This window comes from Coturnix japonica, chromosome 3 (genome assembly GCF_054131305.1).
Source record: "Coturnix japonica strain WE chromosome 3, WE-NBRP24, whole genome shotgun sequence".
Classification (NCBI taxonomy): Eukaryota; Metazoa; Chordata; class Aves; order Galliformes; family Phasianidae; genus Coturnix; species Coturnix japonica.
Genome location: NC_140665.1, coordinates 41,573,534 through 41,600,670, shown reverse-complemented (window position 1 = coordinate 41,600,670; position 27,137 = coordinate 41,573,534). Strand labels below are relative to the sequence as shown.

The 27,137-nt window shown below is 38.9% G+C and overlaps 1 protein-coding gene and 1 long non-coding RNA gene across 4 annotated transcripts in view; both read right to left on the bottom strand.

Annotated features, from left to right (window-relative positions):
• The window catches only part of PDE10A (phosphodiesterase 10A), a 337,941-nt gene that overhangs the window by 279,163 nt on the left and 31,641 nt on the right, over nucleotides 1-27,137 (bottom strand). The gene's annotated exons all lie outside the window — the stretch shown is intronic.
• On the bottom strand, nucleotides 1,391-26,463 carry LOC107311462 (uncharacterized). The gene is made up of 2 exons (XR_014944777.1): nucleotides 26,343-26,463; nucleotides 1,391-1,598 (listed from the first exon to the last, which is right to left on the bottom strand). It is a non-coding gene; the product is annotated as an uncharacterized LOC107311462 (long non-coding RNA).

Here is a 27,137-nt window from a genome sequence, read left to right as displayed (position 1 = left end):
GAAGGGAGAGCATGTTTTAACCAATTTGACCAGTATGCAATTTACACTTCAAAGGAAAACTGGAGAAAGCTCGATCTGGTAAAACTTCTGGCACCAGGGCCTGTTTGCAGCTGAGAAGCCAGCAGAAGGATTGTATGGCAACAAGACTTCTGTTTCCTGCATGAATTTCAAATCACGGCATTATGTTTAACCTCAAAACATCTGAAAGGAAATGAGGAACAAGCATCAATCACCAACTAGTCATTATTTCTTGGACAGTCTGTGGGAAAAAAAAAAATAGGTTCTTGGTCAGATCAGGGTTTTGGAGCTCTAATGACTACTGTGGGACTCTGCTAAGCAGCCTCTGGCTTTTCCTCTGCAGCTGGACGTGTCCTGCATTGTAAAGCCAGCCTGTATGCAAGGTGGGAGCCTTACCCTTTCAGTGAACTTTGCAGCATCTCACGTCAAAGGGGGCACGTGTTCTCTGCAGGGATCACAAAGCGTAACAGAAATACCACGTATCCAGGAGCATTTTTAGCACTTCACAGGCAGAGCTGTTTATAGCGGCCTTTTGATGGAATGGCTTGCAAGTATCCTCAGTTTCTTATTAAGTTTATGGGCAGTTTGTGGCAACAAAACCAAGAGGAGAGTAGAGCAAATCTCTTGAATCAGCTTCATTAATAGAAATCTGAAATGGCCCTCTGTGACTTTACACCACACTGGCAGAGAAGAAACACAGCTGTATGGGTGGGACACAGATTCCACGCAGCACCCCATGACCAAGCTTAAACTACATCTATAATACACCCCACATGTATTACACACACACACACACACACCAAACACTGTGAGGGCAGATCTGAGGTACAGAACAAGCTATGTGAAACACACAGACTTTTAACTGTTTTTCAGTACATTTGCAGTACTGTTTTTGCTGTGACAGCCAACCTTCTGCTGCTGCCTTCCCCTGTAAGTTCACACAGATATCTGCACATTTGTTTCTATGGGCAATCAGTAATCCCTTCAAAAATCAGGTTGCTTCCAAAGCCAATCATGCTATCAAATCAGTGGGATGGTATTCATCTCAGCTCTTCCATTTGTCATTCACAAGCATCTCGAATCTTGCATTCCTACAACGGATTGTTCATCCAGGAGTATGAAGCCCTTCTGGGAACTTTAAAACCAGATCAGGGAAGGGACATGACAGGAAACTTCTCTGGATCTGTCACTTCACTGAGAACAGCAAATATGGAACCAACTAACCCTGTGAGTGACCCACAGGCTGAAACTAATTTACAGAGAGAGATGGCACACTATCTGTGTGACATCTCCTGTCATTCTCTCTCAACTTTTTGCTTAAAGGCTTTAATAACAGATTTGGCAAGGCACTTACTTAAGCTTAACCTCATTCTGTAATAACACGCATGGTTTATTTGACACTTAACACCAAGTCTTTGAGCCAGTGAATTAATGTGTGTCCTATACGAATTCAGTCCCTGCGCTGTGTAGGCACGTATGCAACCCGATGATGACCAGCTCTGTGACTCAGAGGCAATTTAATTCTTGTTTCTGAGAACATTCCCATCTCTGAAAACTGCTTCTGACACCGAGGATGAGCACTGTAGGAAACACAGAAAACAGAACTATACTCCAGGAGCACATAAATATTTGTGTCACTGCTCAAAATTAGCCTGTAATACGTATTATATTATAGAACTTTAAATGATATAAGTTGTAATAAGATATTTCACACACAGCACAAACTAAATGTCTTATAAATATCAGAGTAACTAGAATTGATTTAACTGGATAACATTGCTAGATGATATTTACTGCTAAAAACAAAGATTTTTGTTAACACATCATGCAGTACTGATGATGTTTCTTCAAGGTAGTTTTAGAATCATAGAATCACCAAGGTTGGAAAAGACCTAAAAAATCACCCAGTCCAACCATTCACCTATTACTAATAGCTCCCACTAAACCATGTTCCTCAACACAACATCCAGCCATTCATTGAATACCCCCAGGGTCAGTGACTCCAACCACCTCCCTGGGCAGCCCATTTCACTGCCTCACCACCCTGAGAAGTTTTGTTTACACGTATTTATCAAAGAGGAAATAAATCATGCTTCTTTTTTTTTTTTTTTTTTTTTGCTTAAAATGGTCAAAGTAGCTTAACAGATTTGCCCACAATTGTAAATAAATACATAAATAATGCTACCAACTGCAAATATAGAATTGTCTAACATGGAAATCACATACATGCCTTGCTGCAGCATCACCTGACTGCCAAAGCTCATGAGATTTTCCATATCCACTGTCATTCTGCCTTGTGTTTGGACAGAAGTTGTTTCTGTAACACTTCAAACTAAATCTGTTCCAGGAAGATTCTGGAAGAGGCAGTTTATAATACAGTTTCATAATCACACACTCACTACAAAAAATAAATATATATATATGAAAATTAAAAAACTTAAGAGAATAAGACAGTCAGTTATTAATTGCACTGGAACACAAAGAAGCTGTAGAATGGACTTTGAACCAAAGGATAAAACTGTACACAATCTCTTCTCCACTCTTACATGAGAAGTTTAGAAAATGCTTCCCACAGAACTCCATCTGCAAACTGTCACAGCCAAGAAACCTGCAAGCAAGGCTGCTTTTTGTCTGACAGAGAAGCATAAAATAGATAATATCCACAGAGTCCATGCCATTGGAGACAAACAGATAAACTATATTACTTCAATGGCTACATCGTGTTTGCCAATATACATCAGTTGTCCATGTACTATATTCTTTTCTTACCTAAGCACAAAAGTTGTTCCACAAGCTAGGGAAGACCAATTTTCTGCCAGTTCGTGTCTTTCACTCCCATAATAACACTAATCCCTCATATGTAAGAGATAAGTGTGTGACAACTCTGCAGTTAAATGCACATTGACTGATTAGCCTGAATACCAGAGGGCCAGAGATATGCATGCTCTCAAACACAGTACAGCCTGGTTGAAGTTTGCCCAGTTTTTCCTCAGCCAGGGCACAAATATGGGTCTCTCTATTCCCCCAGCACTGCAATGGAAACTCATGAAGCTAATTCTATTTAAAAGTTCTATCCCTCTATAAACTGGTTAAATTTAGCCTGAGAGCCTACAGTTCAAGGGAAGTAGAGAAAAGGGAAGAAGAAAGGGCAAAGGGAGGAGACACCAGAAACACTGCAGTAACTTAGATGGACAAGAGATTACAAAATTAAGCTTAAGTACAACTGGATTCTTCACCTGACATGCATCACCTTTACTTAGAAACAGTAAGCAAGTCTCTCCCTCAGGTAAGTGTCACTGGATGACTCCAGTGGGACCACATCTGGAGTACTGTGTACAGATTTGTGCTCAAGTTCAAAAAAGACAGGAATCATTTAGAGAGACCCCAGCAATGGGCCAAAAAGATGAGGGGCCTAAAGCATCTTCTTTATGAGGAAAGGCCAACAGACCTGGGATTACTCAGTCAGGAAGAGAGAAGAACAAGATGATATTTATAAGCATCTAATCAATTTATAAGCATTGATTAGACGCTTATAAATATCTAATGGGTGAGAGTTAAGAGGAAAAGCACCTGGCCCTATCAGGTGTGCTCAGTGACAGAACACGCAACTGAAACTCAAGAAATTCAATCTGAAAACAAGAAAGGACTTCTTTAAAGGTGAGAGAGCACTGGAACAAGCAGCCCAGGGAGATAATGAATTCCCATTCTATGAAGATTTTCAAAACCATTCTGGATGTTTTACTGTGCAATCTACTACAGGGAATCTGCTTTAGCAGGGGTTTGGACTAAGTGATCTCCAGAGGCCCCTTTCAGTCCCCACAGTTCTGTGATTCTGTGACTACCATGCTGAATCATTTAACAGCCCAACTATGTGCTCCGCAGATAGGACTTACAAACAAGGCCACAGCTCTTAATTCTGACAGCCAGCAGTGAAGCCGACCAAAGTTCATGTTCTTTTGTGGAAGAGAAGAATGAAGGGCTCACACTGACCACCTTGGCAAGCTGTGTTTGTTGGCACTGCACCCACAAGAAAGAAGGAAGAAGAGGAGTGGAGAACACCAGCAGACACACAGAAGTACCATAGTGAGTTTAGGCAGCCAGCTCCATTCTCCTGCCTTCATTACCAAATGTATGACGCACAAGCTAGGTTGGAAACTAATGAGGCTCAGCAAAATCATAACAAAGAGATGCAGTTTAGCCTATCAATACACAATAAGCAAGCAAAAGCTACTGAAGAGTTAGATTCACTAGTGAGCATGACTAATAAATTAAAATTCTTAGGAACAGAAGGAAATGAAAATGTAAAGAGAAATTAAAGTCTTGTAAATAGCTTTCCTCATAGGTTTAACTTTATTAGTCTTCTCCTACAAATACAAAACTGAATAATATTAATAAGAAAATACTGAACCTATAGGGTCATTTCTCCTGTTTGTTATGTAGAGCTCCAGCTGATTATACCTGTACAGGCAATATTCCAGAGAAGTCTTAAAATTACACCAATAAGATTAGTATTACATTTTTTTAGCTCTCTCCCCTACTCCCTGACACTTTACACATCTCCACCCTTATCTCCTCATCCCCGCAATGCATACACAGATCCAAGATTCATCCTTTCTCTGCTAGTACCCTGTTTTAAGCAGGTCATGCCAGGACATGAAGGTGAGACTGTGACCCCTCTGACCACATGTGGAACCTGTCTGCCTTCAGAATGCCCCCCAAGAATTTGCTATGCAATACCTCCAGCTAGCAGGCAGAAAGGCAACCTAGAGGCCTAGAGGATATAGGAAGTAATAAATAACAGTAATTTAACAACTAGAAGTATTTTCTTTAATGACATACTATGCCACACCTTAACAGATTTCCAGGCTGATATTACTTAAAAAGCTGGAGGGCAAATTCATGCATGAACTAAGTTTACCAGCAACTGTAAAAATTGTTAAAGCCTTTTCCCTTTATCACAAAGTAGGACACAACATGAAGACAACAGGATTCCTGTGAAGCCTTATCTAGTCCCATTATGTATCTTCAGCATGCTTCCTGTCCACAAAGCACTGAAGTAAAAAAAGAGTAAAAAAACCATGTTCTTCTGCTATTCATTTAAATGAGCTACAGAGTCTCTGTTTATTCCAAAGGGTGCTGAAGAAAGAAGTGTGATAGCTGTCCTATTCAGACATGAAATAACAGATAACACAGGAAGCCCCAAACACTTGAAAACATTTGTAGAAAGTTACACACACACAAAAAAAAAAAAAAAATCCCTTCAAGTTGTATCTTCCCAATCCCCTCAGCTTTTGAACTGCTCAAAGAAGGATCAGTCATAAATATTTAGTAAACTGTATCTCTACCACAGATGTACACACATTTTTTGTATTCTACAGATGCCTACATTATGTTTTTCCGAAATTTTTCAATAAAATCCTGCCCTTAGGCACTGAAGTAAATGAGAATGAAGCACGAAGAATATTTATGCAGCCATTGCTGCAGTGGTTGCTACACAATACAAAGAAGGATGAATAGTCTACAAAGAGGAAACAATAATACAACACTTTGGTCCACTCATAATTCACTCTTACAGAGCCAGGAAACCTGCCAGATAGTCTGTTCTTTTGTTTTAAACATAGAAGTTCATCACAACTCCATATTACATTTATATTCTTATGCTTTTAAATACTTCCTGATGTCAAGCGATTGGCAACTGACGCAGCTTAACATAGCTGAAATGATAGATAGACAAATCCATCTCACTCATCTCAAGGCTTCCTCACCTACCTCATATGAAAATAAGGTTTCTCAGTCATTTGAGATAAGACATCCTAATGCATGGTGATCCCAGGCTATGCCCATTCAGCAAAATGGGTGGGTGACCCCATTCTACCCAGATGAGATGGAAGGTCATAAGAAATATGTAGCTGAAGAAGAAACAGAGAACCCACCTCCTTGGGTTGAAATCTGAAGGCTTGGAGTACTTCATTAGCAAGTCTCTAGCTCTCTGAGGACTGCTTGTTCTGCTAGAAAGGGGGTGTTTTTCCCACATTCTGTAGCACCTGATGCTCCTTTAGGCTCGTAAAGTAGGTGAAAGGTGAATATAGAAGAAATTTCACTCAAATGGAAGAGCCACAACAAAAGTAAAGGTTTTGATTTGAACATCTTTGATTTTGGGATAACCAGCCTCTCTGGGAGACTCATTTAAATGCTGGGCAAGGTCAGAAAAACAATGAACCTTCCCCCCCGCCTCCCCCTCCCAAAAAAAGCATTAGAAAAATAACATCAAAATAAACTGAGTTTGCCAGAATATCCAGCTAGAATCAAATCTTTTAACAGATTGTTTTTTTTAGGAGAAACAAATTATTTAATATTCTAAATTTACTTCTTCTTAGAAAAGTGATTTCTTAATCTGAGGAGAGAACGTACCCTTGACCAATTCCCAAGTAATGCACGGAAGATGAGTCCAAGTAGCAAAAACAATCAAACCACTAAAAAAATGACTACAACATAATTGGTATATTCCCCATGGAGAAATTCATAGCACTGTTAAAAAGTCTGGAAGGGATTCTGTGCAAACAGGATGGTTAAAAACAGCATGAAGTATCAAAATGAACATTCTTAGGCTTCAGTTTCAATGATGACACATACACTAGTCTTGACTGAAAAAGTGCTGCAGCACCTTTCATCCCAAGGGTTCACGCACACTCTCAACAGTAAACAGTACTTTTCTAAAGAACTGAAAAGGGAAAATCCCATGCTAAATTCACCATTACATAAGTTAGTGTACCTCATTTAGGAAGGGGTAACTAAATAAAGCTAATATATTTAGTTGTACAGTATCCCACCAGTGTTATGTACATGTAAATTATCCCACTTGCTGAATCAGAAGTGAGAGACACATGAAGTATCCCATAATCTCCCTCTCCCTAGTTTAGAAAATAAAAATCAAAGATGGAGGAGGAAGAGAAGTATGTAAGAAGTCTCCTGCCAAATTCGTAAAAAAGAATGCTTTTCACTACTAGCTTGCTTCACCTCCCTTCTTTGGGTATAGGGTAATATATCAACTCACATTGATGACCATGCACTCAGATTTTGCTAGTATTTCTACCTATGCATTTTGAATTAAAGTGACTCACAAATAGATGATCTAACACAGGTCCACGGATTGACCCAATTTTAGGAGAGTGGCAAACCATAATAAAATTAAAAGATGAGAATGACAAGGAAATGTACATCCATTCTTTGAAAGCGAGGCTTTGAATACGCTGCAAATGCTTGCACTTTTTAGCTCGATATTTTTCAAACTGTATAAAAAGCTATTGCACAGTTATAAAATGGATGACTTTCTCATTATTCCAAAACCGTCAGCATAGCAGAATTCTAGTTCCATACGAGGTCCTTGGAAGCAATCAGCACTAAAAAAAAATAACATTTACTCTAACAATCACAGATATTTCATAAGCCTCAAGTTCTTTCCACTTGTTCTGCCATTCAAAGCTATTGATGTGGCTACATGCAACATATCTATATTTAAATAAAATTGCTTATGTGAAGCTACAAGTTAAAAAGTTTAAAAAGATATTTCCATGGATTTAGAAGACCCTGCTATTAACAGGCATGAAATAAAACTCATATTCCACTGTAACTTCAAATCAGATCTGTATGTACACTTCTAAAAATGGATACAAAAATCATGTCCCTTGTGACAGAAAACAGCTCATAAAACTCTTTGCATCTATTAAACACATTCTCAAAAAAGAACACGTTACAAAGCTCTTTTCAGTACTGCTCAGGATCAACCTACTAGGCAAAAGAGGAATGTACTTGCACCAAGGAGAAGTCAACGCTTTTCTCATAGTTGACAGTGCCCTTTGGGTTAATTATACATAAGTTTTCCATCTATGATATCCATCCATACTTCTCAAAAGAGCAAAACCTCTTGGGAATCATGTTTCTATTCCAAGTATCTGCACCTTCAAAAGATATCAATGGTAGCAAGACATTAACTGCTGCTCTTTCCAGGACAGGATCCAGAATTCACTTGTCTCTTCATCTATAGATCTCATGGTCACAGAATACAGATGGACAACAAATTTTCACAGAACAGTTATTGTCATAGAAGTCACCTCTTCTGCTAGTGCTACTAGCTTCTTTCTCTGTACAAATACTACCACTGCTGACTCACTGTGTAGAATCACACCATACCCCAGACAAAAGAATCCCATATTCCTATCAATCCTCTCACATATTCATTTATTTAGAGAGTCTCATGTATTTCTAGCATGATGTTTTCAATTCTCCAAGGACCAGCTTTGAAATGAATTTTGACTTTCTTCTCATAAACTAAAATAAATAAACCTTTTAACATGAAGATATAGATTTAAATACCTAACTAATCCAGGTTGAAACCAAATTTCCTGAAGAAAGTCAAAACTATGAAATTATGAAATTTAGCTTTGGTCTTTTTTTGTTCCCATTCTTAAGAAAAAACATCATTAGTTACATAACGTCCGCTATAATATTTTCCTACCTATGAAATAGGAAAGCTAAAAAAAAAAAAAGAAAAAAAAAAAGAAACAATCTTTATAGAATACCTCAGATGCTGTCCCTACACTTCTCTCTCAACTGCTATTCTGACTGATGATTCTGACTGCTACAGTTTCTAATATAAGGACTGGTTAAAAACGATACTCGTAACACAAACTCACAGTTCAAAAAGTGGGCCCCATTAGTCAACATCGTTTGGAAGCAAGGAAAACACTAAGTAAACATTCTCAAGAATATATATACATTTTAAGAAAACAGTTACTTTGGCATATAAAGATATCCTGAACTAGAGACTGGGAAATTGAATAGTAGGTTATGTGAGCACTGGAGGAGTTCAGGTTCCCCCTGTATCATGGTATAGCTGATGATTAGGTTAGAACAATTTAATGAAGTTTAACAAGGCAAAGTGCAAAATGTGGCATTTGATTTGAGGCAATCCTAGATAGGAGTACAGACAGGGAGAAGAACCCACTGAAAGCAGCCCTCCTGAGAAGAACTCAGGAATCCTGACAGATGAAAGCTGGACATAAGACAGCAGTGTGCTCTTGAAGCCTGGAAGGCCAAGCTGGGTTGAATCACAAGAGGGGAGGCCAGCAGGGTAAGGGAGAGTATCGTTCCCCTCTACTCAGCCCTTGTCAAGCCTCATCTGGACTGCATCCAGGTCTGAAGCCCCAGTATAGAAAGGATGTGTAGTTGCTGGAGAGGGTCCAAAGGAGTGCCACAGAAATAATAAAAGGCCAGGAGCAACTTCCCTATGAAGACCAGTTGAGGAAGCAACTCAGAAAGATTCATAGGTGGGTGAAGAAAAATCTAGTGTGAAGTCTTTTTTGAGCTGCAGTTATCACTGTTGCAGCACAAAATAAAACTGCTCCTATTATCTTCCAACCAGAAGACAGCATCAATTTCTTTTCACTTTAAAGCCAAAACCAGGCAAAACCACCAGAATAAGCACGTGATAGAAAGCACAGCAATAACAGCAGAACAGCAAGGTTCCAGACAGCAACAAGTGCAGTCTTACTCAACTACAACAGCTGAGGGCACAAAAATAAAGGAAAAAAAATCTGCTTACCTTCAAAAGGCCTCAGGTACATAGAAATCTCCAGAGAGTTACCCTTCTCTCCACTGCCAACCCTTAAATGAGGTCTGGGAAGGGGTGCATCCTGACTCCACCCCTTCTGGTCACTAAGATACATTGCACACACCTGAGCTCCCCTGGGTTGGCCCTGCCTTCTCACCAGGTGCTCAATCACTGCTTCAACTTGTGACTTAGCATTTCCACCACAATATGCAAGACAAATTCTTCTGAAAAATACCTTTCCTATATCAGAGGAAGAGGGGCATTCCTGTTTTCTGATCCAAGCTGCAGCACTCAAAATACTGTGTAAATAAATTGATGACTCTTGATAATGCAAATGGCAACACCCTGGACTGTTAGTGGAAAGTGTCTGGGATTTCAAATGGACTATTTGCATAGGCCACATGAATGCTATATAGAAACAAGCATCCTGAAGGCCAGCAGTAGTACACCTTCCAAATGAGCACAGTGACAGCTAGAGCTGCAAACCAGGACTGCCTTCTATAACTGAACACTTTGAATAGATGTGAGAAGTGGTCTCAATAGAGTACAGTGTCAAGTCACTCTTCCCAGGAGTAAGGGAAGGAGGAAGAGAGGGAAAGAAAGAAATGAAGTAACATGAGAAAGCAACCAAAAGAAATGCCTGTTTTCTCTGTGTTTGGAAATACAAATTCCTCTGCTGAAGTACTTCAATTTATCACACAAGATATTAAGGTAGTAAAAGAGGCAAGATTTTTATGAGTTTACACATTGAATGTATTGGCTAGTCTGCTCTTACACTCTAAAAATCTTTCTATTATCTGGTTTCCATGTAAGTAAATATACAGTCTTGCAGAATAACAACAGTGTCAGAACAGCACAGCTTTGCCTAGGATTCCTTCTGAGACTGAAGAGCTCTCCTCAATTAGTGTTGAAGAGGGCAAAGATGAGTGGTGAAACTCCTTTGTGCGAGACAAGGGAACAAGTCCTGCTACAATGCAAGTATCAGCCTTTATGAGGACAAATTCCCGTCAGTGCAGTCATGGGGATAATCAGAAGCAGAGTTCCTCTTCGATCTTGTGTACCATGAGTGACAATTCAGTTCATTATGGCCATTGCAGACAGCTTCCCAACACACGTGCATGAATGCACACAGACTATAGTTTTGCACTGTGATCAGAAACACAGGAAACAGGTTTCCAAAAGTGAGAGAGAAAAAAAAAAGGGGGGGGGGGGAAAGAACAGAAAAGAAATATGTGAGCTCCAATGTTTCCCAATAGTTTCCAATAGGTAAATATGAACTAGGACAAGGATGACCTTTATACAAATCCTGAGATGATGCATAAAGAAGTGGAATACAGGGAATTCAAACAATGAAGATGGATTAGATCAGTTGGATCCAGAAAGCTTGCTTTTCAACTCTCTAATTTACTTTTAAATTGTCCTACTTTTAAGTACATTAAGATCAATTGTTTGAACAAAGAATTCGTACTGAGTTTTAAAAGTAAGACAGAAGATATCATGTAATGCTTCCATTTTGCATTAAGTCTATGCGCTATTATCTTCTTATTATCTCCTAAAGATTTTTCCAGGCATTTAATTAACATATGACAAGATACTCAAGTTAGCAAGAAAAAACCTCACCATTTAATGCACTATCTATAGCCTCTCAGAAGTTAGTTTCCCATTGTTTTTTCTTCTAATGCACTACCTTGTGAACAACTATTATGCTATTTTAAAAGCAAGTCTCTGTCACAGAAATAAAGGAAATAAAAGGAATAAAGCTCCCGGGGTACCTACACTCTATTTTTTAATTTCACTCCAGTGTGTCTTTCAAAGCCAGTGGAACTCAGATGAAGTTTAGGAAAAAAACTACAGATTCTGCTACTAGGAAGCAAGCTAGTATCAGCATGCCATTAGGAATTCTCACTGGGAGCTTGACCCTAAATAAATCCATGGGAAGCATTAATTTTAAACGGGTGTAGAACAGTTGCTACCAAACCCAAGCAGCCATTGGCACTGCTGATCTGAGGGAGATTTGTTGGCTCTGCTTCACTTATATGGCAGAAAATCCTCCAGCAAGCAGAAAAAAGCAAGTAGAAAAGATATGTTTAAGGAGAAAAAGATACTGTTTGAAGCAGATGCTCCCCTCAAACATCAGTTTCTTTGTGAGCCTGTACCCAGTACTTTCCATGGTATAACATCTCTTTTCCCCTGAGAAATTGTTTCTCACAGCATTCGCCAACCACTCAGCTCAGCAGCCACAGAATCATAGACTGGTTGGGGTGGGAAGGAATCTCAGATCAAAGTCTATCCCCGCTCTCAAGCAGTGCTGCTGCAGGTTGCTCAGGGTTGTGTTCAGTTTGGTTTTGAGTATCTGCAAGGTTGGAGATTCCACAACCTCTCTGGACAACCTGTGCTGATGTTCTATCCCTGTTAAATTTCATGAGTATTTTACTTATGTATAAACAGAAGATCCTGTGTTTCAGTTTGTGCTCATTGCCTCCTGCCCTGTTGCTGAACACCACAAAGAATCTGGCACTGTCTTCTTTACTTTACCCACATCAGTCTTGAATAAACAGTCATCAGAGCTACCTGAGCCTTCTTTTCTAAAGGGTGAACAGTCCTAGCTCTCCTAACTTATTCTCCTATTACAGACATTCCAAATCCTTAATCATCTTTGTAGCCTTTTGGTTGTCCTCACTCAAGCATGTCCACATGTCTCTTGTGCACAAGGGCCCAGAACTGAGCAAAGCACTCCACGTGATTCTCATCAGTACTGAGGGGAAGGATCACCACCTCAGCCTGGTGGTTATGCTCTCCCTGATGAAGCCCAGCATGATCTTGGCCTTCTTTGCCTCAAGAGCACCTTGCTGACTTGTGTCTATCTCCTTGTTCAAATGAAATCCCAGGTTCACTTTAGCAAAGCTGTTTTCTAGCCACCCAGTCAACTCTAGCACATGCTGCTGTATGGAACTGTTTCTCCCCAGGCTCAATACTTTTGCATTTCTTTTGGTTGAGCCAATGGGAATTTTCAACAGATGTCTCCAGCACAACTATTTGGTGCATCAACCACTCCTTCCAGTTTTCTATTGCCTGCAAACTTGTTGAGAGTGCAATCTGTTGCATCATCCAGGTCTCTAATGAAGATATTAAATACTATTGGCCCTAGCATCGATCCCGAGGGTACATCAAATGACTGGCCTTCAGTTGGAATTATGCCACTGGTCATAACCATTGAAATTCAGCAATGCAATCAGTCCTCAGTCCACTTCACTGTCCACTTACATAGTACTTCATCAGCTGGTTGATAAAGATATTATAGGAGAATTTCTAAAGCACTGATAAAATCGAGATAAACATCATCCACTGCTCTCCACACATTCACTAAGCCAGTCATCTCATCATAGAAAGTTATCAGGCTGGACAAGTATCATTTCCCATTCATAAATCCAAGCTGACTACTCCCAGCCACTTTTGTCTTTAATACATTTGGAAATGACATTCAGGAAGATAAGCTCCTCAAAAGCTCTTTCCCATTTCATCGCAGCCCAGATCTCTGCCTCACTACTAGGCTGCCTAGGATCTTCCCCGAGGCTAAAAACTGACTGCCTCACCAAGTCTTTCTCAGAACTAGCATACATGCAGTTCTCCATCTTTTCACCTAGAAGAAAACATAAAACTTTTTCCAGTCACATCAGCCAACTTTGCATAAACTCAGATCTTTGAAAAGCACTGGCTAGAAAACATCATGTTCAGTTCACCTTTCTTGATGGAGAAGGGGAAATTTGGTTGTCTCCTACCTTGTCAGGAAACCCTGCAGCTCCTTGAAAAGGTAAGAAGGAAAGTACAGTCAGAAAACCCTGAGTTTCCAAGAGGAATAAAGAGGCACGTATTACGAGAAAACACCACTGGCAGGTAACAGAATCTCAGGAGGCACAGTGAAACAGTTCTAGACTCAAACATTGCCCTATTTCACCTAGACCCAATTCCACAAGATTCCACCTTCCTGTTAGTGACTCAGCCTAGGGCTACCTCAGGAAAGGAATAGACTGCCTACTTCAGTGCCTAAAATAAGAATAATTGTATTTGTGGGTTTTTATTTACTGCAGGTTATAATCAATTTATTAATACTGAAATGCTTTAGAGGACTGGTGACCACTGACTGGGTCACGGAATGATCCAGGAATCACAAAGAGATCCTTTGATCTGTCTAGTATGCACAGTACCTCAGAGAAGCCATGTCCAGGCTGGTGGTAGCTATCAGGTTGTAGTCTGGATCCTTAGAAGAGGCAGAAAGAGAGCAGGTGAGCGAAGATAGAATGGAAGAGCCAACCTTCCATCATTAGGTATTTCTCATCTTTCAGATTATGAGTATGACATGCAGCTGTGATGTGTGTGTGTGTGTTTGTTTAATAAATGAAAAGAGGCATTTATAATTGATTGGAGAATTCAAAAAATCTGTCAACAAATTATGATGATTTCTTGAAAGTAAAGTCCATTCATCCAGCAGGTTTCTTAGGTTCAGTTCGAACTCCGTTAGAGTTAAAACTAACATGGATACATCTATATGCTCTGTTCTCCTTAAAGTACCCATCCTCCTCTCCGAGGTAAAAATCTCACAAGACAGAAAAAATCCATGTGGGCACCTGACACGTCCATTGGATCTTACACTGTCAGTGCCAGTACAGAAGCCACTAAGATACCAGCTAAATTAAGTATTAATACTTTCTCAATTTGTTACAAGAGCTGACTCTGGGTTTGCATCATGTTTGCTGACCAAACCAGGTATAAGAATCTGGCTTTCACATTCATCAGCCTTTGTGTAAAGCTCCTTTCTTTGCAGTGATGTGAAATTTTTTTTCAAGCATTTGATGATTAACAGATCTTCAAGCATTCATCACTGTAATTGCTACCCAGTAAGGTTATTAATTAGCAATTAAAAAAAAGAAAGCCAAAAAAGAAAATTCATAGCAGCTTCAAGGGAACTACATAGAACTTATTTCCATTCTTGCAGTGGCACATAATTCTTCTTTCTGGCGTCTGAGAGAAAAAGATGCGCATTGCTCGCTCTGCTCAAACTAGCAACAACTGAAGGCTGCCTTTTCTTCTCAACAGTCCTACTGCTTCCTTCATCTTGTACATTTAAACACTACCTATTTATATTACTCTACAAACGTTTCTCTACGTGTGCCTCTCTCTATGTACCACAGGATGGCAGCAAACGTTAGAAGATAAAGAAAAAAACAGCAGAGAGAAAAAAAAAGAAAAAAAGAAAGAAAGGAAGAAACGTATTACAATTGATTTACATATATTACTATTGCTTAAAATGAATCGTTCCTGAGCTGTAATCCAGGTTCTACACAGACATGCTTCCTGAGTCACATAAACACACTACTGCTAGAATTTGTGCCATAGCAGGTCAAACTCATTAAAAGTTACCGTTGAAGGGAAACAAATTATACAAGATGCCATCACAATCAGCAGATCTGGAGTCAACAATATGGGGGGTTTTTTTTGACCCAAAGGAAATAACATTCAGTAAAACTGAAAACAAATTTTTAAGGTATGACCATAAATCATAGTTAAGGAGGTCTATACTACTTATATGTGTTAATACTGAAACCAAAGACCAAAGAAAAGTTAACATTCAGAATTCATTTCAATACTCTTCCTAGTTTGGGTAGATCCAAAATTTATCTAAAACATATAAAGTAGATTATATTAAGCTAAACAAACAAGAAACAATATAAGAAACCATACAAACATGCCAGGGCATTTTTAAGATGCAACGGAATAGGATTTTTATGCATTTTTTGTTGTGCCATCTTTAGCTGAATGTTATCAGGTAGTTTCACAGGTACCTGTTCATAGAGCTTCCAGAAATGAAAGGCTTTATAAAGAAAAGTTGCCACTATGCAAATTATTCTCCATAAGCCTTCAAGCAGTTTATAAATTTAGATGAAATATTGATTATTTTTTAAATTTATGCCAAATATGCTTCCACTCATAAATTCTTCCAGTTTCTTCCTACCTCACCACTTTGCAGATCATTCTAATACCAAACTAATTCAAAGGCATGTTAGCACAGCTGGTACTTGAGCAAAATCTTGACTTTGTAGGTTATGCTGGTGGTTTGCTAAAAAAAGATCAACCAGTCCTAGTCAGCTTTGGAGAAGCCATAGCTGTCATGGCTCTCTTTGCTTTCAGGGCTCCATACAATAAAATGTGGGATGTTTGTGCTGTATTGGCTGGACTTAACTGTCCCTCCTGACTGCTGTTAAGTAATCTTATATTCCATACGAGACATAGAGTAAGGGAGGTCATGATTATTCCTAAGGCATCAGGAATGTCCGTGAAAATAAAATCTGGCAAAGATGACCATGCCCTAATCTCAAGCACTGAACAATTCATGAGGCAGATATCTTGGCTGGCCAAAGAAAATATGGGCTAATATGTTTCATATTTTCTGAAAAAAATAATGTTTATATATCCAATGTAGAAAGAATTGAATGATCTCTAGATGCTGCTGGTAGTTGTGCTTCTCTGCTATATCTGTTTGTGTTGTATTTGTGCTCTTTTCCCTCAAAAAACATGGGATGACCATTGCACATAGCTGCTCTTCTAACCTGCTGCTAACTTCTAGCCGCTGTACAGTGAGGCAACTAAAAGGGCACAGCTACTAGCCAAGTCAGTACAGTATGTCTTCTCTTCAGGTCATTGCCATCTCTCAGAAATGAATAAGGGTCTGGAAAAATAAATGTTTTCTATAGGCTTCTGCAACCTTCTTGATGTAAAAATAGATTCTAACTACACTTATGTCATATTGTTGCTCAGCAACCTTTTTCCCCCCCTTAATCTCCCTGTTCTCTCATATCTTATTGGTCTTCATAGTGATCAGTCTGCAAACTATGACTCACAAGTCAGAAACAGCACTGTCTGCTAAGCTTGCAGGACATTCTGCCCTTCAGTGATTACATAGGCTTAGGGAGATGCACTTGATAGGGTAACCAGAGACAGGATGTTGACCTGGAGAAAGAAAAAAAAAACAAAAACAAAACAAAAAAAAAAACAACAATGAAAGCCATGAGGTACAGTAAAAGAAGTAAAGGGAAAAAATGGTCCTCTACATTGAGGAAGCTTAAAGAAAAAGATCTCTAATCCATTCTCCTTCAGTCAAGATCAGTAAAGAGGAATCAATCAATGACCTTTACACAGTCTCTCTCTTTCACTGATGAGCTCTAGAGAGGGATCTGCCTTAGACAGAAGGATGAGAATAGACAAGTAAAACAGCAAGGAGTCTTAGCTCTCATAGCACCTGAAACATTTATTTCTTGAGAAGACAGACAGAAAAACAAAAATTCATAAGCACAGCTCTTGCACACACAGCCATTTTTGCAAATGGATTCAGAAGATGAACATCCAGTTGAACAGGGACAAATATTAGAAGGCAAAGACCTTATCCACAGAGCTCCTGGAGAGGGAATCAAGTACTAGGTGTGTAGGAGCACTTTAGAAGTCACAAATTATTCAGCCTTGCTTTCAGCTGCTGCCCAAGAAGAGGGTGGGTTTCCCATAAACCCCTCATCACATCTGCCATCTTCTTGTCTATGTCTCAGATACCATAAGGAAGTCTAAAAATGCATGCCAATGCTTTGGCCCCTGAATTTCTCCTCAAGCATCTGACTTCTATACAAATATTTCAGTCTTCTTTGGTTTTAAAGAACGCTGGGAAAAAATATCCTTCCAAGAACTTAATAATCTTTTTATTATCATACAATTAAAGAGCTAAAGATGACAGATTCAATCAGCAACTCTGATCTATTCAGCTACCCAACACAATAGTGAAAGCAAATCTAGATTTGATTTTCATGAGCATTATGATCATTATAAGAAAATCTGGACATGAAATATGACCTTGCATGGAAGGATCACAAGAGGTCCCTGTTTAAATGAACTGAAAATGTAAAGAAAGCAAGTCTACAATAGATTTCAACAAGGAAAACACATAGCTTTGATAATTCTATTAGTAAAATCAGATTGATTGAAAATATCAGGGAATTGACTATAAAGCAAATCTGGAACTTATCCGAGTCAAAGATGCCTAGAGTATAAATACTGAAATTATATTTTCAGTAATTATGAAGACTGATATTAAGGGGCATCAGATCCAGCAGCTGAATGAAGGAAGATACTAAGAATAAGTGAAGACACTAAAAAGTGACAGCAAAGAGGATAAAATGTTGAGGAATGCAATCTTCTTAATACCAGAGATCAAGAAGGGCAAAGATAACTGAAAATGATCAAAAATCAAGCCAAGATATACTTTGCTATATATATATATATATATATATAGGTAAAGACAGAGAAAGAAGGGGCATATTGCAGTTGGCACAGTGTAAGAAACTAATACAAGTATGAGCTCAATTCTAAGTGAATGCTTTGTCTGAGTTGCCAGTAAGGATTATAATGAAGACTTTTACTGCAGCAGAATGACTAAAGAGAAGGAAGATGTGGAAGCAAATTCTGCAAACAAGCCAAAAGCTCAGTGTACTTAGAGACGTGTGAGTGGGTGGGCAGATAAGGAGACAGGTAACTATGCTACGACTCTGAAAGATCCAAAAGCTAAAACTGCTGGTTCAGTTCTACATCCCCCAAATGAAATCAGCAGGGAAAAATATCAGCTGAAGTGCAGAAGACAATGGATCATTATCCCAGAAGTGTGGCCAGCAAAAAGGACCCAAGAAGCCATGAGAACCTTATTTGCAAGCAAAACTTTATGACAGACCTCAAAATAAAAAAAATAAATGAAGAGATAGATTCTGTATCAGAAAATAGGGTAAGTCTAATGATGGACTGTGTTAGTATAACCTGACAGACCTTTTCAAAGTAATTTTCTAGGGAAAGAACAACAACAAAACAACAACAGCAAAACAAAATGAGAAGTAGTACTCTCTACTTGAGAAGTATTTGATACAGTGCCATACAGGAAGTACTTCATTAATGGAAGCACATGACTGCTGGAGGTATTACAAAGGTGGTAAAAAAGCTAGCAATCAATAGTGCTGAAAAGCACTACCTTTGATAAAAATAGGTATTTTATTCCTCACAGGTTGGTCCTAATATTTTCATCAAATGCTCCAGTCCAAAACAGCAGGGAGTCCTTATGAAAATGTGCAGAAAACATTAATTTCTGAAGAACTGACTACACCAACAAGACTTGAGGTAGTAAGAAAAGACATCCAAACAAAGTAAGAACCCTCCCTTAAATACGATCTCACTAAAGCCACACTGGTATGGAACACAGACCCACAGAAACAGCAGATTTTGTGGGGCATGAGCTCTCCCTGCTGTCCACGAGCTTCTCAGCAAGTAGCATCCCCTGAAGCATGCTCCCTCAAATCAAGAAATTTCAGCATTTCCTCCCTTACAAGTTTACATCTATTAGGTTGGATGGCCAAGACACCAATGAGGACAGATGCTACCGGTAGGATTGAGCAGAAGACCTGAGAAGGCAACTGAACAAAAAATATCAAGGAAAGTAAATACTGAATACATGCTGAAGGCAGCATACAGCAAGCATCAGCATTCATGTTACTGTAAAATGAAGGGTTCATTTTCCAGTTATTTACATGGTTACAAAACAAAGCTACAGTTTACAGCTGGAGACTTTCAGAGTGATTCAAACTATGTAAAAGGATCCAGTAAAATAATTTCAGGAGCTGTCTGATGATTTAAGCCAACTGAAGTGCCATACGCTTCATTAAAATTACCTTCACAGGATCTGAAACTATTTTAAGAGGCAGTGGAGGCTTTTTTTTCTTCAAAGGTTTATTTCCACTATGCATCTTGAGCTAAACATATGCCTTTCTTCTGACTTTCAGATTAAATAATGAAGTAAATTTATTAAGGGGAAAAAAACCCAACACCTTGGGGGGTGTTATCTGAAGAGGCCTTTTTCCAACTGTCAACATTTTGAAGCTGAGTAATAATGCAGCCTCGAGGTTGCCATGGGAACGTGTTTCATTTCCTAGGTGACAGTGATTGTATGTCGTCACCACTGAACTGCACCAGTGCTGGAAATATGTCAAGTTTCCCTCAGGTGTCGGCATCCCGACACTTCCTGCCCATGTCCCAGCCACACATCCAGGTGAGCCTAGTGGGAGGCCTCCACCCTTAAGCCTGTGCAGTCTCCATGGCCCACACAGCTCTCCTCGTGAGAAGCACACTCCAGTTTGCCAAGAGAGCACCTCAAAATGCTGATCTTATGACCCTGATAAAGAACAAATTCATCTCTTGGTTTGTAGCTTGTTCTATTGCCCAACTGACCTTGCATAGGCATGCCTTTGCATTCATTTTTGCAAGGCCCTTGACAAGTACCATCAACAGAGCTCCTATCAAACACCTCAAAAAACCTGCCGTGAAGGTATTAACCCATCTGATATTTAAATCGGTTTTATCAGAATCATCTGTACTAAATCCAACCTTTAAAAGTACCTATTGGGTTCTAAGATTTATTACATTAAGATGGTTTCTAAACCTTTGGTAACGTGACTCAAAGACCCCTCTTGCAGCACAGATGTTGCCCAGCACAACTGAAAGGTCACCAGCTGTGCATCATGACCAGCAGGATTCATTTGCCTGTGAAAAGGAGGTTGAGTAACTGTTCTGCAATGCTCTCACACTAGTCCAAAATAAGCAACTCTGATTCGGTAACTATTATTCTGCTCTGGAAGCGAAGTGATTATTTTATTCTAGGATAATTACTCCATTTCCAAAGTGAAATAATTGTTACCGAATAAAATCATTTTTACTTTGGAATATTTCATCCACATGTGGGAGTTACTCTGGAACAGCTAAATTATACCCTAATAGCTAGAAGAGAACAGTCCTGCCAGTCAGTTTTTCTCATGCAAGCAAATCTTTAAACCCTAATGCCACTGGAAGACATAGAACAGAAAGTCTCATTACAAAACCAGAGATACCAACCACTACATTTGAAGCAGAATCCACTTTAATTTATGAGAATAATAGCTACTAGCTCTGATAAATACAGAAGTCACTGAAGGAAATCAAAGTCCATCAGGGGATTTCCAAAGCATATTACAAGTATTACTACTTACAGACAAAAGTCAGCACAGGATATGCAAATAGCACTGATGCTGTTGAATGCTTTGTCTTCTACATACACACAGTCAGAAATAGATGCTGAAGTCTAAGCCTGAATAAACCCAACAACTCATTCTGCAGAAGTAAATGCTGGTAGCAGCATGCTGTGCCAGCACTTGACTTCTGAAGGACTGGGGACATGCCTCAGATCATGCATCCATTATTTGTTCTAGATAACTGGCTTAGGTAGTGATACAGTTTAAAACCCTTTACTGAAATATGCATACATTCGGATTCTCTTTTGACTTTGCCCAGTGTGTTCTAATATAAGCTACTCTTAAAAAAACTAAGAGGGGAGTTCAGTATTAGCACTGCAAAAATTTATAATTGGACATTAAAGCAGGCAAAGAAGCCATGAGGCAAAAAGTTTAGGTTCCCACAGCAACAGTAATTTAGCCACATTTAAAATATATAGCAGAGCATAAATTAACAGTTATTGAAAATGCTGCATATGTGCAATGTGGCCATGTTAACATTGCTATGGGAACCTTAACTTTTGAATAGATAAGCATTCTACCAAAATAAAAACCATATAGTAGAAATAATCATTACAGATTATGCTGGAAAGGACTTCAGCCAATTCCTCATCTGCAATCTGTTGATGCAGAGCATAAGGACTCTAAAGCCTCAAAAATCCAAGCAGGTGAAAAAATAATCACTAAAAACATTGAATGCCAGAGCCATAACCACGGCTGACACTTAACTGCAGCTTCACTTTCAATATGTGCTTGTGATCAAATTGTATGCAAAATTATTCCAGAAATTTCAACAGAGATAAGGAGCTTATGTACAGCTCTCACACTCTCCTCCTTTTCTTTCATATTTTTGATACACTAAATATTTTGGAAGAACAGATTGTAAATCTGCTACTGACTTTAGTCTTTTTCCAGCATGTTCAATTAAAAAATAATTTTAAACAGCAATCAAGCTGTTCTCTAGTATATATTAATGTAGTAGCAGCAAGTCCTGACTGCCTTTCTCATACTGTTCTAACACCGAAGCTTATGTTTTTAAAAAAAGGTCTGAGTTTAGCAAATCTTTGGGGTTGGAATTTTTCATATTCTTATATGAACCCAGTGACAGCAGGTCTGGCTAAGAGGCTTACTTTCCAGTGGGCTGGATGTTGCAGCATTCAGCTCCTGCTTCTGCCATTCCCTCCAAATCTCTATGCTGCATGATCTTGGGCAAGCCAAGCTCTCTTCCCTGCAGTTTCTTCATCTGTGAAAAAGGAATAACAACACTCTTCTTTTTTTATCCAAAGGTCCAGTGCTTTAACCAGGTGCATTTTTCTCACCCATCTAAAACAAAATCTTCAAAGTGTCCTTTCAAAATATTTGAACAAAATTCCAGCATCTATAACAGCTGTGCAAAGAATTCTGCCAATTTGTCACCTATGGAAAGAGAAATGAAATAAAAGCTTCTTTCTTCCAAAACACCCTCTTGTATCTGTGTGACATATATGGTTAGTCCCATTCAAAATCCTATTGAAGAAGTTTCCTCCCCACAGTGACCAAAGTTCACCAAATACTCTTAACCAGCAAACAGAGGAAGTTTCAAAGCCCTGGACTGGCAAATGCAAGATAAACAGTGTTCTCCATATTGAGTCAAAGCAACAAGTTTTCTCTCTGATATCCTGGCACACACACTTGGAATTGTGCTGACATCAGAAGGATTTCCCCACTAATAGGAAAAGCAGGATATCAGCTATGAAACAAATCATACAATTCAAAGAAAATTCAATCTCAGCTATTTAAAGTGTCCCTGATTTTTTTTGCATTCATAGCATAGACTATATGAAGGTCATACAGTATGTTAGATCCAGTATGCTAGATCACTCAATCCATGCATTGAGGAAAAAGAAAAAAAGACATATTTGCTAGTGAAGCTGATACTTCCAGCTACCCATAATTTATTTAAACAACCCTGAAGTTACTCTTATTTCATCAACAGATATTAAGTGAACTCTTCAAGGCATGCAAGTGATAGTTTTTTAAACAAACATTTCCCATCTCACACTTAACCCTAATATCTTGGTGATATTCCTAGACTGAAAGTCTCACATTTAAGACAGACAAGAATTACTTAGACTGGTTTTCTGGGACATCAGTGGGAGTCACTGATGAAGATGCTTCCATGCACTTTGTGTTTGCATAATACTCATCAGCTTGTCACAATTTTATAACACTGCCTACTGATACCACTTCCACTGATTTTTCCACTGGCTTTTTTCAGCCACTACCTGCTCTCCTCATCTCCACAAACACTTCTTTCTCAAAGACACATTTTGATGCCAGCACATACAAAGCACTTTTCTCTCCCATCTGACATACGCTGAGAAGAGTAGATTAACAATACTCTCTTACTAACATACAAGCTCCCCACTCATTCCAGCATCCAATGCTGGTATGACTTACACGTGGTTTAAAAAAAATAACTAATGAAGATCACTCACTGCTGAAGTCTGGAACAAGTTTACTAATCCAGCACCAAGCTCTGTCTTCCATACAGCATTGTGACTTCAGGTAAAAGCAACTTCCTATTAGACCTCACTACCTCAAATAATCACGTTATACCATTCAAATATTTAAAATAGAAAGACAACCTTTTTTCTTTTTTGCACTTAATTTTCTCTTTCCTTTTCAACCTATTCCTTGCTAAATGCAATCTAAAAATAGCCTATGACTGTTTCAAGCTATTCTCCCTTTCAATGGCATAACACAGTAAGGCCTAAATGCTGTTAGTCAGATTACATGTGCAAACACAGAACTCTGTAGACTTTATGCAGATGGGCTTGATTTTTAACCTGACGTCTTGTTTAAAAGTTACATATTCTGTATGCAAACCTTTTTGTTCAAGTTTTATTGAACATCCAAATTCATCACATGCCAAAATGTCAGTAAAAATGTTGTTTCTGAAATGTCAGTAATGTCAATCTCTGCCCAAATGCTTTTGTTTATATAGTACTAAATATACTATGATACACAAACTTCCAAGGAATACTGCAAACCTGGAAAAGTCAGCACATCATTCTAGAATAAGTCATAGCAGGTTTGTCTCCCTTCAGCTTTTATTCCATATTGCTTCATAAAGTTCTTACTATAAAAGCATATTTTTGTTTTACAACACTTCCAAAAAATAGAAAGGGTTGTCTAAAGCCCCAGTAAAGTTTCCATTCTGCATGTCATTTAGCTGTATGAATCTTCTGTTAGCCAAGGTATCAAGCATAGTTTTTATTTTGCTGTCATTACCAAAGATGGCAAACATGGAAGTCATGTATTTGGGGTTTTAATTATTTTTATGTAACTAAAGATGTTTCTTGCCATCTAAAAGTAATGCCATGTTTCTTGTGCATACTGTCCCAAGAACAAAACTTACCTTCCCATCTTCCCTTACTATTGTGGTTGGTATCTATAACCGTGAATGAGTAGTTAAGCAGTGGACATGAATACACCCAACTCAAAAGATGATGTATGATCACTAACCAGTCAGTCCTAAAATCTGCTGCAAACCAAATCATGACAGTAGACTTTAATAAAATCTGTTTTTATTTTAAAAGGAACCACAGTTCAGACAGCTAGGCCTGCAAACTTGTATCTGTTACACATCTACTTGAGAAGAAAAGGATCAGAGAGAAACTTCAAATATGACCTTGCTCTCTGCATTATTACATTTAATCCCGTTTCTACTCTTATTGAAGCTCTCAAGATAGATAGTTCATTTTCCTTTGTGAGATAGCCTAACCTCCCTCTGTATTTACAGTGCTTCCCAATATTGTGCTGCCATCCAATTTCATCATTACTGCCAGCTTTGTCAGAATCAAAAATGAATGCCAAAACCAAATCCTGAAGGAATTTCACTACTAGATCCCCAGGAGGGATTGGGTTCTTCCTTCTCCATCACTGCTGCCCTCACAAGTTTATTGAACCTGGAAGGCCAATAGTATCCTGGATTGCACTACAAATAGATGTGGCCAGCAAGGAGATGGAGGTGATTGTCCACCTCTGCTCAGCCCTTGTGAAGCCCCAGCTGAAGTACTGTGTACTGGCCTCCAGTACAGGAGGGATGTGGACCTGTTGGAAGGGGTCCAGAGGAGGCCACAAAAATGATCAGAGGGTTTCAGTACCCGTCCTATGAAGAAGACAGGCTGAGGGAACTGAGCTCCCCAGAAAAAGCTCTGGGGAGACCATGCTGTGGCCTTCCATTACTTGAAGGGACCTTAAAAACAGGAGGGAGGCTGACTTTTTAAACAGGTTGATAATGATAGAACAAGAGAGAATGATTTTAAACTAAAACAGGGGAGATTTATGTTAAATATTAATAGGAAACTCTTAACTAAGGGAGCGGGGTGACACACTGAAACAGGTCCCCCAGAGAAACTGTGGATTCCCTTTCTCCAAATATATTCAAGGAAGGGTTGGAGAAAGAGACTGTAAAGGTCACCTTCCAATGCAAGACACCTTCTGATTCTTGCATATCATGCAATACCTATTTCTTCTGACTAACAGCAAGTTTTCTATGTTTACCATACTAAAACTTCTACTTCACTGCCTTTGGAGACAGCAGCAATTTTTTCCTCTTCAATCAGTATGCTTACATATCCAGTTAGTGATAGACCAATAAATCAATAGACTGAGTTGGTGGTTCCCCTTTACTGGTCAAGGGCTCATGAACAGGAGCAGGACCCTGTGCAAATATCCCCTCAGATGAGATTGCAGGTCACCCTGCACAGCCACTGAGAACTGAATAGGCAGATGGGGAGGAGCATCACCAAGCTCAGCACCCAGCAAAACTCCACTCACTAGTAATAACCACCACTTTCCTTCTCCTCTCATCAAACCCATCTTCCTCTCCTGTGAGGTAAGTCACTACAAAGCACAGCAGTCCTCAGTGCATTATTATTTCCCTCCTCCTCAAAAAATAAAAGAATAAAATAAAATAGAAATACAAAAAACACAAACATAGCCTAAATCTGTAAAGCAGCAGCAACTCAAGTCTTGTCATTGAGGAAGTATCAGCTCCAGAAAAGGTTTAGTTAATAAACACCATAAAGCCAGACACTAGTAAACAAAAAGCATGCAACCAACAGGCATCTGATCCTGCCTGAACTGTCAGGAGACAGGGAGCTGCTTTCAGCTCATGTGCACCAGGCAGGATCAAGTCCCCAGGCTGCAACATGAAAACAGTGAGCCAGTCGTTTTTAATTTTTTACCCATTCTAATCCGCTTTATGGAAAACATTTTAAGGATTAGAATAGATGACATTGACCTAGCCATGAACTACAACAAGAGTAGATTACTTACTACAGTTATATTTTCACTGCCAATGTCATTTTCAGAATCTTTTTATTTTGTGGAAATGTTTGGGAGTTTTTAACAAGCCAAAAAAGAATTTTCCACATCCATCCCATATAAACGACTGCTTATAATAAAGATAAGGAGTCCTACCTTGCATAACTTTCCAGAAAATAAACAAATATCTCAAAACATCAGTTTTTAAAACATTGTTGCTACGAAGTAAAAACAGAAAACTACTGAGCAAACACACAGAACACGAAGACAGACCTACCCACCTTACAGAGATCTTTCCACGTGTTTAATACATGGAATGTGGAGGCATTCTTCTTCTGATTACGCTGAAGTAACAGTCACGGACTCCAAGCAGGCAGCGTTGCCAAAAAGTTATTCTGAATCTTTCCAGTAGAGGGCAATGACATACACGTATAGAGAAAAGTTGAAATTGAAATGCATGTTTGTAAAAAGAAAACCAAGTAAAATAAAAATATTTTGTGACTATGCTTTTAATTCTTTTCATCTAAAATATTTACCTTCACTCATACATAGATCCCTGTTCCCCACTTATAATTAATGCCTCAAAGGATTTTAAAAGTCATAATTATGTATTAAAATTTTTTTCAAAAACATCAGAAACTAACCACTACTTATACAGCAACAGAACGGGTCTAATTTTACATCTGACTGCAGGAGGGATGCCAGAAGTGTTTTTGTCCCTCGGGCAACACATAACTTAGTTGCTAAATAGCTTTGTTTTTTTGTTTAAAATTGGTCCAGAAGGACGCTGTTAAAGCACTTTCTTCTTGCAGAACACCCATCTACTGCAAAGAACAGTCACAGCCATTAAATAAGATATCGAGTTTACATGGAAAGCTGTTACTACAATCCGACTGATTCTTTTACAGTTCTCTTCATGCCTATTTTCCCAGCAACACTTAGAAAGAATGGGAAGCATCTTCAGGATTCTGCAGCACAACCTCCTAAACCATAGGGAGAAGGTGAGGTGGTCAGGAGCCTCACTCCGGCTGAAGGCCTGAGCCACCCCTGCCAGCAGCTCCCTGAGCCCTAATAGT